General features: G+C 38.9%; 1 protein-coding gene across 7 annotated transcripts in view; it reads right to left on the bottom strand.

Annotated features, from left to right (window-relative positions):
- Tpd52l1 (TPD52 like 1) overlaps positions 1 to 17,716 on the bottom strand; it is a 77,956-nt gene that overhangs the window by 30,396 nt on the left and 29,844 nt on the right. Inside the window, exon 1 of one of the 7 annotated variants that reach the window (XM_048354021.1) lies at positions 8,815 to 8,837. The exons of the other annotated variants lie outside the window; for them this stretch is intronic. The gene's annotated coding sequence lies outside the window, so the exon portion shown is untranslated. Of the gene's footprint in view, positions 1 to 8,814; positions 8,838 to 17,716 lie in introns of those variants that run through there. 7 annotated transcript variants of the gene reach the window in all.

The following is a 17,716-nucleotide window of genomic DNA, read 5'->3' as shown; positions in this document are numbered from 1 at the left end:
AGGTATTACTGTGTCTCCAAGAAGCTAACAAAGAAGTTTCACTTCACTGAACCACTAACATATATATCCTAGTTACATACAAAATAATTTGCCTAAACCACTATGCTCTCTCTAGTCTGTGCTTCTCGATGAATCTCTCAGCTCCAGTAGGGTTGCCCTATGTTCATTTGGCAAACCCTTTCTGGCCACTGCTTAAGGGACGAGAAGGGACAGCTGACACAGGGTGGCCTTTGGATTCCTCTCTTGGGATATTGAAATATCAGAAAGGACTAATAAATGGAGTAAGGTTAAATCAGATCCTGGCAGAAAGGTATAAGTAAGCAGTCAATCTTCTCTAGAACTGCCTGAGGCAGTCCTTCCTTCCTTCCTTCCTTCCTTCCTTCCTTCCTTCCTTCCTTCCTTCCTTCCTTCCTTCCTTCCTCCTTCCTCCCTTCCCTTCCTTCCTTCCTTCCTTCCTTTCTTCCTTCCTTCTCTCTTTCCTTTATTTCTTCAACAGAAATTGATTGAAAATTGAATTATGCATGACTCATCTGTCATTGGGCCTATCATTTTGCTTGTCTTAAGGCCTGATTGATTTCTGAATTTTGATGAGCTTTCTCTTTAGTGTTAAACCATTTTAAAAAATCTGAGCTAGTTTACATGTATTTTTCTTCAAACTCTGAAGTAAACAGTGATATAATACCACAAACCTTGGGTAAAGAAGAGTTAATTTTAGACTCTATCAGTTCTAACTTCCATGATGAGTGATGGCCTCAAATCAGTTTGAACTTTCAATAAACCATTCATTGCTTCAGCCAGCTTTCTTTAAACCCACAGAGGTCACTTTGCCATTGGAACAGCGAAAAGTATTTTACAGTCTGAAATAAATGGTGTAGAAGCCTACATTATACCTGGGCACTAAGTGTCAATTTCCTCCTGTGCTTTTCCCAGTGCCCCACTCTGCAGGGGACCAGGTGAAGGGCAGGCATCAGGATCAGTCATCATCCTTTCACATTGACCTTGGAGGGCACCCGTACACAGAAGCTGTACTGATCCAGGCTCTTGACCCTCTGAGACAGATGAGACGGTGTTAAAGGTTTGTGTGTATTCTCTACATGGATTCTAAAGGCAGATCTGAAAACTGAAGTCAAACTTTTCAACAGTATATCTTTCAACATGCCTCTTCTGTATAGTGGAAGACATAGTGACCCTGGCTAACCTAGAAGAGCTACAGATACATCTTCAGTTGTAGAGCCCAATCAACTAGGCCCCTCTGGAAGGGGAGAATTTGAGGACTACTTGGAATGTTCCAAGTAGTCTGTATTTGGGGAAATTTCTACAGACCCTCACAAAGGTGGGCTTGCCTTTAGGAGGGGCATTCTTTCCTTACTCCAAGAAACAAGAGGCCAGTGCTCTGTGCTTCAGTATTTGAGGGCTAAGCTCAACATGGCTGGCCCTATGCTGGGACTGCCTCCTGACAGCATAGCCAAGTCAGAACCCATGGTTCCATTTGGGCTATTCTCTTACACATAGCAGTCAGTGATAATGTGTCTTCTAGTTGATTTCAGGAATCACTAGTGATTTCACTTGAAGCCAAGGATACAAAACAAATTGGGCTGTTTTCTAATAAACTAAATAAATCAATTAGGTAAAGAAGCTGGACACAGATAAAGTTCACTCTCAGAGTTCAAAGTGATAAGCAGAAAATAAATAAAGGCCCCTTCTCCATGTTGTTAGTATTCATATGGCTACTTTCTCCCTCATCTAATGCCTTTTTGATGATATATGTCCTATCACCTTGTCTAGAATGTAAGCACCTGCTCAACAGAAACTGGCTTTGCCCATCCTGATATTTCCTCCCTATCTAGCCGCCCCCCTACCCCCGCCATTTCCTAGAATGATGACCTGTCCTATAGTACAAAGATGTAGGTCCAAACCACAGTGAAGAGCAAAATGCACTTGCTCTACCAGAGCTCCTGATGGGAATATATCTTTGCAAACATTAACCCAGGATCAGTATCTGAATGTCACACTACTGGGTATAAAGGAAAAGGTCATCATAGAATCTCAACAGACTTCAAGGGTGACTCTTCCTCCTCCACCAAACCCTTCTGGAAATTCTCAGGCCCTCTTAGGGAGTCAATATCTTCCATTTTCTCCTTTAGCCCTTTGTCTTCAGTGGCTTATGCTAACCCCTTTCATGCTAGCTCAATCCTTGTAACATACATAAAGAATTGCTACCAGGCAATTCTTTGTTGCTCTGCTAAAGATATTTCTTGGTCTTGAGAGAAGTTAGTGAAGGACACAGACCATCTATTGCAACCAGGAGCATAAAAATGTACTTTAAAAACATCTTTGGGGGTTCTTCTTTCTGAATCTTTCCCAGAAAAAGGAGTTCCCCAGACTCTCCAGCCATAATGAAATGATGTAATTGCTGCTAGAACTGCAGACACTTTCTCTCAGCAGCTTCTCAATTGCGAAAAGTGGAATAAATGTGCTTCTTAACCACACACAAAGGGCCACAGACATTCCATATCTTCCTTTTCCTCTACAGAAGCCCATTAGACAGAGGACATCATGTACAATAGGCTGGGACTTCTACCTTCTTGCAGGCTAACACATTAACCTGCCACAGCTTCATGGCAGTTGCTTGCAGATCCTAGACTCCAGGGTCACTGACTCAAACACAGCAAGTAGTATGAATGTGACATTCAGGTTGCTTCCCTTTACCAAGTAATGTGGAGGGTGACACAGAAGCGTGTAGATGGGTCCTGTGTACATAGAAGATTTGCATCTTAACTGTATATCCCTGAGCTCAAAGGATCTGAATCTTTTTCAACAGGCAGTAAGCAAACTTGCCTGCTTTTGGTTCTGGGGGGAGATACCATCTTTACTACATCAGAAAACAAGCAAACCTGACTCATACTACTGAGGAAGAAACGATCTCTGTCTCTCAAAGCTCTACCATCTTTAAACAGATAGTCCCCAAAATAAAGTCATCAAAACTTCTGCTGATAGGACTTGCAGAAACAAGATAAAGTTTATTAATTTGCTCCAGCTCATCTAGATAATGAGATTTGAATGAAAAGTGACTAGGTTACAAAATTCATGCTTTTGTGACTCCATGTAAAGACTGGACAGGCACTAAGATGTGTCCCTATCATAATCAAGAACCCCATTATACTCAAGATACTCATCATACACTCTCGGCTCATATGGACTATGTCATACCAAACTCCAACACCCAGGTCATTGATAACTTCAGCTCTACATTGGAAAGAGGCTAGAGTAGACTTCCTCTATCAAATCTTGTGGATGTTGATTACATGACACTGTTGACATCTGTCTATCCATTTAAATTTTCACTGTGATGACAATGACTCAGACTTTTGTCACATATCCTCACACTGCAGAAATCTTCGCCAAATTTTATCTCCCTGCTTGTATTTCTTCCCCATCACCCAATCTATATGGTACTCAAATATTTTGAACATATCACTTGCATCATGTCAAAACACAGTTCAAAAACTAATCAAGATGGATATCTGTTACTTCAAGCCTGAATTTGAAATTCTTATATATACAGCTAGCTACAAATGATGGATGCAGCCAAACTGTCTATTATTTCCCTCAAAAGCCTTTAAACAGCCAAACTGTTAGAGCTTGTATTTCTACATTTGAGCCCCTCTGTCACTCTTGAAAGGTTCTTTTCTCTTCCTTCTTAGTTTATCTTCTTTTTATGGAAGACCCCTTCAAATTGTGAATAATACTAGAATAGTAAGTTATGATTCTGTAGTTTTTAATTAATTTAAAATATTGACTTGGGCTGGGGATATGGCCTAGTGGCAAAGGGTGCTTGCTTTGTATGCGTGAGGCCCTGGGTTCAATTCCCCAGCATCACATATATACAAAATGGCCAGAAGTGGCGCTGTGGCCCAAGTGGCAGAGTGCTAGCTTTGAGCAAGAAGAAGGCAGGGGCAGTGCTCAGGCCCTGAGTCCAAGCCCCAGGACTGGCAAAAAAAAAAAAAAAATTGACTTCTCCATATATCAGTAAGTATATACTACATGTTATTATTATACATATATATGATTTAAACTGTAGCATTAATTGCATTAGAAACTGTATGAACAACAGTAGTACATATTATTATAATGACAGAAAAGTAAGTTTATGTAGAAAATATTTCAGATACTGTCCTGTAAATGTTTATTGTCTCTAAATTATGAAGGATGCGTGTCAAGCCAGTAATAATAGTATTATTTCCCAAGCTTTGGTTTAATTTAGTAATGTCACTAAAACCAGATATTGTATCTGTAATGATTATACTGAGATTTTACTAACCACTTGAACAGAGAAAAGATTTTATGCTTTTTACTAAGAGTTGTATCTAAAGATGCTTGTGAATAGATAGAGGAGAGACTCGACAAATGGGCCTCCTACAAAATAAAAAGTTTCTGCACACTAAACTAGAAAGACAGCCAACTATATGGGAAAAGATCTTCACCAGCACAGCAAGAGACAAAGGCTTAATATCCATCACCTTCAGAGAACTCAAGAAACTAACCCCCTCCAAACCCAGTAAACCAATTATTAAATGGGCAAAGGAGCTAAAGAAAGACTTCACAGGAGAAGAAATAAAAATGGCAAAGAAACACATGAGGAAATGTTCAACATAACTGGCAGTAAAGGAAATGCAAATAAAAACAACCCTGAGATACCACCTCACCCCATTTAGAATGGCCTATACTCTGAACTCAGGCAACAACAAATGCTGGAGGGGATGCAGAGAAAGAGGAACCCTTCTCCACTGTTGGTGGGAGTGTAAACTAGTACAACCACTCTGGAGAACAGTATGGAGGTTCCTCAAAAAACTCAGCATAGACATTTCATATGACCCAGCCATACCACTCCTAGGCATCTATCCTGAACAACAGGATCCAAGATACCATAAAGACACCTGCACATCCATGTTTATCGCTGCAAAATTCACAATAGCCAAAATATGGAAACAACCCAGATGCCCCACTACAGATTAATGGAGACAAAAAATGTGGCACAATGGAATACTACATAGCATTTAGAAATGACAAAATAATGGCATTTGCAAGGAAATGGTCAAATCTTGATCAAATAATGTTGAGCAAGACAAGCCTAGAGCACCGAGAACAAAGGCGCCTGGTCTCCCTGATATATGGTTATTAGGGGGTGGGGAGAACAGTAGAGATCATGTCTGTAAAACAACAAACTTTTTTTCAAATGGTATTTGCACATGTTTTGGTCAGCGACTTTACATTATGTCTCTAAAACCAAACAATTACTGAATAAGAATAAAAAGGTCTAGGATAGACCTATCAAAGGTTCACAAGAGCTCAACAGCTACATATATATGATTATATAGGGTGAGGCAAAGCAAGATGAACTCCAAGATAGGGAAACAGGAGGATTTTATCATTGTCATTAGGTTTTACGTACTAGATGAATTTCTTGTGGCATACCCCAGGTGGTTTTTGTATATGATTTTGGTACACTGGATATTGTATATATGCTTATCTGAACTAGGGAAGGGAAAGAAAAATGAGGGAGGGTATAACAAATATAAGAAGTGTACTCACTACCTTATTATGTAACTGTAGCCCCCTGTACATCACCTTGTCAATAAAATTTAATTAAAAAAATAAAGATGCTTGTGAGGTGATAACAGATTAAGTTCTTATATTCTGTCTTTTCTTTTCTGTTCTAATACACTCTTTAGATAACAATCCAAATAGATGTGGATTCAAATTGACTAATCTGTAAAGAAAGATTTCAGACTCAACAAAATCTGACTTTGACTAAAGATGGAAGTGACATGCTACCAGACGAAACATATGGAATTCTTTCCTTCCATTTCTTACTCATCCATATGCAGGAGCTGACTGTTTTCTGACTGCAAGAGACACATCACTAACATAAAATCCTCAGGTTAACTGTGTGTGCTAACTGTCTTATGCCCATAGAAGTTAGGAAAATCCAACAGAATAGTAAAGATAGGGAAAAAATATGTGATTCCAAATTGTTACCCAAGTAACCACTAAAAGCTCCTGGATACACAGAAACATAAAAATTATCATTTTTATGACCAAGATCTGATTAGGATTCCTATTCAGCTTCTGCAATAAGAATTGGCTTCATTTACATAAGGCTCCCCCGTCCCGTGTCCAGCCTCCATCCACATGATGAAGACATTGAAACCTTTGAGAATTAGAAGTGATTGTTAAGACTTGCCATTAGGATGAGGAGTACAAAGACACTGCCTAGGGAGATGGGAGTGGCTAGCTTCATATCATCTGTTCACTCGGTAAAGGACAGAAGATGTCATTACAGGAAGACAAAATTTTTATTACTGTGTAAGGACAGCTGGCCTTTCAGACTGGCTTATTTGACAGATACCACATTCCAAGCTGTCATCTGCGGGTTTCTAGATCCAGACATTTTGTTTCATCAGTTTATATTATATTCCCTTCATATTTACAGATGAATTCCAAATTCCTTTTTACTTACAAGTAAGTAAAAGGAGAACAAGTAAGATGACTTGGGCTCTTTGGGATATGCTAGGAGCTTTCAGAATGCTAGTGGCAAACGAAGGCAACTACAGCAGAGGTCATCAGCCTTGTGGGTAAACAAATCGGGGAAACTGGTTTGCCTAGCAGCCCCCACATGAATTATGTGATAAGTTCTGTGCACTTTACTTCTTCAGAATCTAGAGTAAAATGATGAATGAAATGAAAGGCTCTTAAAGATTAGATGGTAAGCATTGTGAGAGAGGTAGAAGACTTCAAAATATTCTGGCACTTAATATGTTGCATTTTAATTGCATGAGTCGCTGTCTTTTTCTTCCTTTGAATCACAAGGTGTTTCAGCCTTTGTATACTCCTTGCCTTGTTCATTCATAATAGGCACTTAACAAATACTTGTGGAATAATTTAATGAGCTATCATGGCCTTATGTATGTACCATTCAAATACTTACAAAATATATCTGGTACTCAGCAAGAGAGACATCTCTCTTGAAGATAAACTGACCAAGACTCACTGCCAATATGATGGTCATAAACAATGGTAACAAATAACAAACATCAGGTATACCAATCAGCTCACATCGATACATCAGCTACTTGGTTTTCACTGCATCCTGCCCTTTCAGAACTCCATTAAGCTGGAAGCTAGCTTTGCTTCAATGCTCTCTTCAAATTTATGCCTTCATCTTTGCAGGTTAAAAAAAAAATCCTAAGTCCCTCCTTTCTTGGGAAAATTACAAGTAAGGAGATGAAGATATGCCAGATTTGTTCTGACATGCAGACGTTAATTGCACTGGCAATGGAAGACAGCTACAGTGGGATCTTATAAACATCCTGACAAGTTGAACATGATTATTTACCTGGGGCCATTTACATTAGAATGACATTTCTTAATGTCATCAGGATATAGCTGTGTTATGATTTCTAACATCCATGTTAATTTATATTGTTTAAAATGCATCAAAGAAAGGTTTCCTTGACTGAATATTCTAGCATTTTAAAAAATACTGTTCTAGAAGTAGGTCGAAGGAAAAGGTATAGAAGCAATCACATTTTCTGAAAGGTGGAAACAGAGAAGCTTAAGTTCCTTACAAGTCCTGAGGTAGGTGTGTTCCTCCAAGGGCAGCTGCTGAACATCACTTGGTGGGGCCGCCTGGACTCACAAGCAGAGGGAGCTGGCCAAACCAGAGCTTTTATTATCAATTTGAGGTCACGTGGCCTTCTCCACTGGATTTAGCATTTCAACCACCATATCCAAAGCAGGGAGAAACACTAAGCCAATTTTTATTAAAAGATATAAAATTCACAAATATTCTCTATTTATCCAAGCTCTCATATTTCAAATAGAAAGTTAAAGTATTTGGTAGATCTTTATTGATTCAATTATTTGCTACTCTTGCAAGACACTGTTTGACACACAAAACAGATACATGCTAGCTCAAATGATAAACCACACTAAAACAATTCCAAAATAAAGTCATAAAACTCATAGCAAACTTATGAATAAAAGCTAAAAATATAGCTATAGAAAAACAAAAACAATATTTAATGTTCCTTATGGATAGACTCTAGGAACTTCCTCTTGTGACCAAACCTCAAATTGCATGAGGAAAAATAAATAAGCCTCTTGCAAGTGTACTTAGGAACAAAAGCCAAACAATTAAGCTTCTATGTCTTCCTCCTTCTCTCTATTCTGCCCTTTTTTTCCCCCACAAAAATAATATATATACCTGCTCCAATTCACCTCTCTAGGAACCAAGGAAAAGATGAAAATCCAACTAAAGGAAAAGCTCCACATTCAACACAAGAAAACATCTAGTGTATATTACATAAAACTTGGGACCAGGGCACAGCTGAAGTGGTAGAGCATTTGTTTAGCAAGTGTTAAGTAAGCCCTGAACACAAACCCCAGTCCATCCACCAAAAAAATCATATTACATATACACAGCAGTGTAATAAACGATTCTGAATTTTAACTAATTAACAAAAAGTACCCATTTCACTTAAAAAGAAATTCCTTATACAAAACCCTCCTTCTCTTCCTGTTCTACTTTTACCTTTTGTTTCATTCTACAAAAGTAGACTTGATACTGGACTTTGAATTTCCATTATTGGGTTTACCTGAATCTTCCTTAGACCCTCCAGCTACAGCCAATGACTCCTGGAGCAGTTTCCATCTCCTGTCATCTCCCAGGAGTGGACAGACACACCTATACACAGTCAGCTCTGCTGGACAGGCCACATTCCATCATAGGTCACTCCTCAAATGCTCACTCACCTTGGAAATAGCCCAATCACCCAGTAGGGCTGGTTTAGAAAATCATGAAACCAGCCCATTGGCAGTGCAAGGTATCTAGTAAGAACATGAAAGAAATGCTATTTGTCCCCAAGGTATATAAAGAAGAGGTAATATGAAAGACTTTCTCCAATAGGCCCCAGCTTTTTTCATTTTTTTCTTTTTCTTTTTTTGGTTGTGGGGCTTCAACTCAGGACCTGGGTACTATCCCTGAGCTCTTTTGCTTAAGGCTAGCAACTACCACTTTGAGCCACAGCAACACTTCTGACCCAGCTTTTTTTTTTTTTTTTTTTTTTTTTTACCCTCTATTCCTTCCACAGTATCAAGGTTTGAGCAGGGATTTGAGAGTAAGGTGATGCTGTAGTCACCAACACAAACGAGGCTGGCCACATGTTGACTGGGACTGAAGTAAGACTCAGAGGCCTGAAGCTTTAGGAAGATTTCATCAGAAGTATAGGTGGTCTTTCCCTGCTTTTAGCAAATCACTTCAGTAACATTTAGTTTCCCTAGTTTCTCATTTCAAATGTATAACATGTAAATAGCTGCCAACATTTCCAAAAGCTCCTCTATTCTTCCTGAAATCTGGGTAGGAAATTAAATGTTAAAGAGATAAAGAATGGGCATGGTGGCTCATACCTATAATCCTCACTCAGGAGGCAAAGATAAAGAGAATCAGTTTGAAGCCAGCCAGGACAAAATGTTATTGAGATCCTATCTTAATCAATGAACCAGTCATAGTAGGTTCATACCTGTAATCCTAGCCACATAGGGTAAATAGGTGGGAGAAACATGGTTTGTAGCAGATTCTGACCACAAAAACTGAGAGAACCTACCTGAAAAATAATTAGAGCACAAAGGGCTGGGAATGTGGTCCCAGTGGAAGACTGCCCACCTAACAAATGTAAGGCTCTAAGTTTAACCCCCAATTCCACAAAAAGAGGGAGAAGAAAACAGGGATGAAAATACTTGCTTCTAATCATGAAACGTTTAGCAAGAATAAAATGTACATATTAGAAGAGTTTAAAACAGATCCCAGACAAGACAATATAAAGACCAGATTAAACATAAAAAATACAGCATCTCTAGTAATAAAGAAAGTGCACCTGAATCTTTTATATACCACTTTGTGTACCACTGGGCTCTAGCCCATGCCAGCAGAAGTAGAGGTGTTGACCTACTTGTGAGACTCAATCTACGGGGAAAAAATGATGGCACAAAGGAGAAAGGCAAACAATACACATCAAAGCACAGTTGGAAGTGGCAAACAACAACAGAAAGGGAAGAAAGTACAGTACCTCCATTGTCACACAACTTCTCAATTATTCAAAGTAATCAGTGAACCAATAGCTATTGACTATGAGGAAATTTTGTAATATACTGTTAAATAAAAAAAAAAAAAGCAAGTGTCTGCGTCAGTTCACACAGGAGCCATTTGGAGAAGTTATGCCTATCATCCACATGTTTGTTTCAACACTGAGAAAGGCTCTGCAGCAGCTGAGCTTGGACGGGGGAGACGATAACATTCTGTATTGTAGACAACTTGTGATACTGATTATAGGTTGAAACAATAGTTTGTATACATCGGGTTAAATAAAATATATAGCCATCAAGACCAATTTGCTTCTTGCTCTTTCCATCTTTGAATATAGTTATCAGAAAATGCAAACAGAATACATTGTGTGGCTTGCACTGTTGTTCTGCCTTAAGTTTCAAGGTTTCATACATCTTTCTGTTAGACTCAGGCACCGTGAACTCTGGCCAGGGTCAAGGTCTCCACTGGATTATAGAAGTCATGGAGACATAATGTGCTTGTCCCAGTGACTGTGACCAAGTATGGTTCAGGGAAAACAACCCTCATTCCTGCTGGCCCCATGAGTTCCTTGTATAAGTCAGACTAGACGGCCCATGCACCAGCAGGAGTTGAGCTGGTTCTTCAATAGGAGGAGATAAGAGACAAAGGACTCTGCTCAAAGGCCTGAGAAGTGAAAAGACTTTTCCATGGAGCACAGGGCCCACACATCCTGGGCTGACACCTGTCCTTCTTCCTGTAAGGATCCACCAATCACCTCATGAAGACACAAAAGAGAACTGCTGACCCTGCTCTATGTTCCTCTGTGTTTTGTTTTGTTTGTTGTTGTTTTTTAACACCTACAATGGTTAATTTTAAATATTTTCTCCTTTTGTAGTGGTAGTACTAGGGTTTTGAACTCGGGGCCTTGAGCCCTGTCTTGGCTTTCTTGACCCTATCTGGCACACTACCACTTGAGCCATGCCTTCAATCTAGCTTTTTGCTAGTTATTCTGGAAATTAGGTCTTGTGTACTTTCCTGCTCCGGCTGGCTTCAAAATGTAGTCTTCAGATCTCAGCCTCCTGAGTAGCTATGATTATAGGTGTGAGCCATTGCCACTTGGTTTGCACTTATATTTTAAATTATAATTTTAGTATTAGTAAGAAAAGATTCTAGAAGTCCACTATCTTAGAGACAGACATCAAATATTCTACTCTAGTAAGTTCTGATCTGAAAACACCTAAATCCTGGGTGCTTAAATATATATATATTTTTAATCAGGAAAAGGGATCATTGGTTAGAGAGTCCAATGGTCTTATAATTATGGTAGAAATAGAGCCATTCCTAAATTTTAAGCCAGATTAGCCAAATACCTCATTATATCTTCACAGTGGAATCAGAGAATATTTGAACACACAACATCAGAGAAAGGGTAGTATGATGTTTAGCAATATTAACTAGGATGTCCAGTGAAGTATTAGTGAAGACAAATAAACTTAAAAAGTAGAATATGTGACTCATACAAAAAGAGAAGATGATACACACTTTGTGATAAATCTAGGCATCAAAAAATATTATTTTCCAAAAAAATTACAACACAAACCTCAAAATAATCATGTTAAATATCATGATATTAAAATATGTGAAACTATAGTTTCAAATTTTATAAAAAAATTACAAATACATATATTTTCTTTACATAGGAAAAGACTATATGGAAGAAATTCACCAAACCCTTCTAATTAAGAAAAGTGAGGGAAGGAGTGAGTTGGGGAGAAATAGATTAAAATGTTGAAAAGGATGACATTGATCAAGATCATGTTTCCTACTTCCTTTCTATGTGTGTGTATATACATATATGTGTGTGTATATATATATATATATATACATATATATATATATATGGTGGATATTCTGGCTGTATTTGTCCCTTGATACTTTTTTCATCCATCTATTCCCATCCTACTTTTCTTCCCTTCTTCCAATCTCATTTCAGTTTCCTGCTATTCATTTTGTTATAAACTGTTAATTGATAAGAAGATTTATTTCATTACATATACTTTAATCAATTAAATTGTGTATAAAAACACCTGCCTCTGAACACACTGACATAGTCTTTCTTTTTGGTTCTTCGTGCCATGAAAATGTAATAATTTAGTAAATAATACATATTCAGCAAAATATGTTTAGGCTTCATTATTGGTAAAAATTATAATCAACTGAATTCAGACTTTGAATCTTCAGTCTATAACTCAAGTACTCAGTTGAATAGTTAGAATTGCTTGTTTTAAACTTGTTTAAAATCCTTTCCTTTGGAATCAAAGAAAATATCCATATGTTAAAGAAAAGCTTTCTCTTGTGGAAATCAGATTTTATTTTCACAGCACTAGATTCTAAGGTCTAATGCTAGGTTCTACAGGTCTGTTTCTATGTGCTGACAAAGGTCAGTAATCTAGTATGTTGACATGTTCTAATGTCTAAGGAATATTAGATAATTTCACCACTTTTTTTCTTTTTTTTTTTGCTGGACCTGGAGCTTGAACTCAGGGTCTGGGTGCTGTCCCTGAGCCTCTTTGTGCTCAAGCCTAGCACTCTACCACTTGAGCCACAGTTATTAGAGATAAGAGTCTCATGGACTTTTCTGCCTGGGCTTCGAACCACAATCCTCAGATCTCAGCCTCCTGAGTAGGTTGGATTACAGGTGAGAGTCAGAAAAGTCCACTGACTCACATCTGTGATCTAACCTATTCAGGAGGCTAACTTCATACTTCTCTGCAAGTGTGACCATTAGGAATGCCTTCAGACAATTCCCAATGTCCCTTGCAGGAGAAAACTGGGCTTAGGTGAACAGAACTGAGAAAGCTTTTCTCGACCACAGAAGCAGGCTTTGTCCCTAGTGATGGCTCCTGAAGTGGCAGTTATTGTGCCAGTGCTTTATGCACATTATTTCACATGGGTAGTCATCAAGATCATCCATAATTTATAGATAAGGAGATTGATAATTCCAGAAAGAAAGTGGTAGAACTGGGCTGCCCTGCTTTTTGTACAGTCAGGTGGCCTGGCTCGTCTGTTTTTACAAACTGGCCATGCATTCATGGTCACAAGTTTGGAAAAATATTTTCTTTCCTTCATTAATCCGAGTGCCTATGTGCAGGGAGAGGCTTAGGAAACAAATCCACCCAGTGCACAGAGGTGGAAAACGAAAGCTAACTTTGTAGTTATTCAGTTTCTCCAGCTGGCCAATACTGATTGCTAACACTACCCAAGATACTCTCATGGAGGGCAGACACGGTAGGGTTTAATTGCCTGAAAGCATCGAAAGGGCTGGCAGCCTGTGGATGCACCGCTATAGTGTTCAGGGTGCACTGGAAATGGACTGTAGAACTGATCCTAAAGGAAGAAGACCTTAGGCTCCTCTGGAAGAGCAAAACAGAGATCAAGATTGGTCAAGATCACACTCAGCTCATGCAGAAGCCTGGTCTTGGCTTGAAGCCCAGGGTGTAATCCTAGCTCCTGGCAGTGCTTAACTCTGCTGACCTTGCCCAGACCTTGGCCTTAAGAGCCAAAATCTCAGCAAGAGCTCCAAAGCCACAGGTCCCATAGCTTGCACCATACACAAGATCTGAAGCTGCTGCCTGGGCCTTACTTCCAGAAAATGGAAGTGGACCCCAGCTGTGAGCAGCACTTTACCACAGTGTGTGTGTGTGTCCTGACACGCTCCCTCCCTCTTTCACTTGTTTTCCTGTGGAGATCCTAGTGATTCTACTGTTCCAGGTTATGAACACTAAGTGCCTTTTAGACACGCAAAACCAGATGGTACAATCCCTGACTTTGAGTTCTACTGGGCTTCAACTCCCTTTTGACTTTATCAACAACTATGTGTTCTTTGTGACTCACTGATAATCGGATACTGAGCACTCGAATGTGAGGAAACATAACTATCACTTTATATAAACTTCAAGGGTGAATCTTAGTTGAGAGCAATTATTGAAAAGATGTATTTGTTTCCCAAGTGTGGCCCAACCATAAGAAAACAGTAAAGTTTTATGGTATTTTATAAATATCAAGTTTGTCTGATTAGTGCTTTCTACTATATTTTGCGTATGCAAAAAACCCAGACTTTTTTTGTTTTTAAATCCTTCTAATCCCCCACATGTCAGTCTTCACATTAGAGGTTGGCAGGCAGAAAGAAGGGGGTGTATGTTGATCTGGGTGTAAAAATATTTTCCTAAGATTCTCCCTAGTAGAAAAAGAACCCAGAAATGAAGATTAGCTGCAGAACACTAAGGAAAAGTATATTTCTTGCGCTTCTGAGCTTGTGAACAGATACGCTCCATATGGATCCGGGTAATGAGGGGGTTCTAAGAGATGATGGAGGGAAGAGGACAACCAAGACTTAAAAGTAATGTGATTCAAAGCACTGGAAGACCATGTCTCTTCTCTAAAAGAGATCTGTCTAGAGACATCATGTGGATTGGCTAGATCAAAGCAAAGGGGTCACTCTATCCTAAGCACAAATTATTCTAAGTCTGTTTAAGGAAACAGTAACATAAATTAAACACATACCCTCATGGTTTAAAGAAAAAGTTAGGGAATTTTTTCTGATAGCTGTGGGAGAGTCACAGCATACTGGCGGTGACCAGAAACACAAAACTGTCCAGATAGCTCTGAGGCGTTGTCTTTTACTTATTCCTACCCAATCATTTAAGAACTTAGAGAACACTTTGGTACTGAAGGGGAGAAATGTGAAGGCTGAATCTGTCACTCATTGGCTAAATGGTTGTGGGCAAGAATTGTACTGCCTCTTCCCTCTAGGCCTTGATTGCCAATAAGAGTGAGAGCTCAGATCCCAGGATGATGAGTGAGGTGCAAATGCTGATAATCTAGTATCAGATACAGAAATGCAAGGAGAAAAGGGAAACTTGTTGTATAATTTCAATGAAATTGATAAATGCAAACATGTATCATGATAAAGCATCTATTTCAAGCTATTAAAGGCCATGCTCTTTATTAAGCTTTCTGAAAACATAATTTGATAGCCATTCAATGTGTAATGCACTTCTTATGAGTAATTTAGTAATTATTGGCCTTGAACTGAGACAGAAGCTTTCATTCTATTTACATTGATTTGTAGGTAATTTTTTCCAGGTATATGTATTATTAAGACAGTACAATAAAACCCACTAAACACTGTTAGACAAAGGGGGGATTGAGGAAGCATGAAAAGTACTGGAATAAAATGAAGGGAGTAAACTTGTGGAAAGTACAATGCACTCTATGAAATAATAATAATGAACTACCTTCTCCAATTAATGTATGTTGTTAAAAAAGTTAACAAGACTCTACCATATATAAATCAGATATGGTAGTGTGTGCCTGTAATACCATCTGTCTGACAGACACAGGTGGGAGGTTACTGTCTGGGGGTAGGCTCAAGCAAAAAGTAGGAGACCTTACATGAAGCAGAACTGAAGCAGAAAGGCTATGGAGGTATGACTCAAGTGGTCACAAGCATAAGCCCTGCATTCAAGCCCTAGTACCAACAGGTACTACAGGTTAAGAAAGACTTTAAAGTAAGGAGGGAGTAAATATATTGTTGAGTTTTTCACAGATGCTTCTGGAACAAGCCCAAGTTCATGTTTGATCTTATTTCCTTTTTATGAGCACCAAAGGAATTAAGGATATAGGGTTGATTTTTTAAAACAAAAATAGTCATTGTCTGAACTGTTTGAGGCAGCATCTCACCATGCAGGCTAGGCTGGCCTGGAACCCACTTATGTAGCTCGTGCTGGCTTCAAACTGAAGAGTCTTCTACCTCAATTTGGTTTAAAATCAAACTTAAAAACACTGTTCCAGTTCTATGGAATTGGAATCTATGAGGTCCATTTGGAAGAGCTGTATATTTTTAAGCACCACAGGTTGGAAAATACTCCTTTTAAATAGTATATGATGTAAACAATACTCCCAGACTAGCCCCTCACTAAGGCCTAGAGACATGATGCTTTGTCTCCTGGCTTGAGACTCATGATAACCACATAAGGAACAACTGGCTGAGTTATTGGTCCCAGAGCACTTCGGGCTCTGTCCCAATGCAAGACCAAAGGACAAAGGCATAAGCAGAGAGGAAAAGCCTCTTAAGTGTTCTGGCCATGAGAAGGAGTTGCCATGTGAAATTCCAAAGGAAAAGAGTTTTCTAGGACAAGGTAATAAATAATTCAAATGCTACGCTAGGTACATCTTATGAGATTCACATATTCATTTTTGTTGTTTGAGACAGGGTCTTCCTCTATTGCTCAGGTTGGTTGTGAAGTCTGGGGTTCAAGTTGTCCTCAGCCCCCTACGGATTTCTGGTAGACCATGCCAGACTACCTGCTGAAATCTAAATAGCCCTTCCATCAACACTTACACAAAAAGCTCAAAGATGCTGAACATGTAGACTCAGGGTCTTTTCCCTGTTGTCAGTTGCTGTTTCTAATCAGCTGTAAACCATACATTTAAACTTATAGTAGCACTCTATATGAATCGTATAACTGAGGATTAAAACTTGAGCTCCATAGGTAATGCCAGACAAAAGGGCCCAAAGCCTAATATTAGCAGCTTTTTTTTTCTGTTTCTTTTCAACAAAATTTTCCACAGATTTCTGTCTGCATGAATCATGATAGCTCAACAAGTCATCTATAAATCGAACTGTCACTGTTGCCTCTTGAAAAACAAATGCCCATTGGACTATAATTTCCAAAACTTGGGCAAGACTTCAAGCTTCCAGCTCTCCAGCTCATGAAAAGTTGCTGCATAAGGAATGGGGTACAGCTTTCTTCTAACTAACACTGAGGCTGGGAGTGGACATCTTTACCTACCTTTTGTATTTAAATATATAAATAAATAAATATACATATTTTCATGTACATGTGTTTTATGTAGTTACTTTTCATTTACTTACACTTTTTCTTATGCATGTTTCTGTATATATACATATAACATATATATCCTGAATATATATGAATGACATGAGCTACATGCATATAAAATATAGATGGGGAATCTATTTTCCATCCTTCCCCAGCACTCTGCAACCATGCCACCTGAAGCTAATTGATCATAGAGATTGCTTCTCAGGCAGGAAGTCACAGAAAAGAACTTGGGGTGTTTCAGCCACGCTGATTCTCAGGTATTTCCTAAGGTCTCTGGCCCACTGCCTGGGGTGTGGGAAAGGGCAATGATCTTCAACAGCAAGGAGACACATTTTCTCAGGAAAGCATTGACCTCACCCAGGAAAGCACCTCAGAATAGGGAGGAAAGGTAGAGTAGTAGGAAAGAAAAATACCACATGAGCAGTTTGAAAAGTTTTTTAAGACCACAATTCTGCTATACCCCACTGGGATCAGACCTAAGCTATAATTGTCACACACACACACACACACACACACACACACACACACACACACACAGACTGAGAATCAGTACAATTTAATATGGCCTCTCAAGTTCATGCTAGGCCTAGCAACACAATTAGAAGCTGAACAGCCCTGGCTACTTAGAGGAAATACTTGCAACTATTTCAAATATTTATTTGGAAAAGTAAATCAAATTCAGTTT

Source organism: Perognathus longimembris, chromosome 9, assembly GCF_023159225.1.
Source record: "Perognathus longimembris pacificus isolate PPM17 chromosome 9, ASM2315922v1, whole genome shotgun sequence".
Taxonomy (NCBI): Eukaryota; Metazoa; Chordata; class Mammalia; order Rodentia; family Heteromyidae; genus Perognathus; species Perognathus longimembris.
This window is presented reverse-complemented; position numbering and strand designations above follow the sequence as displayed.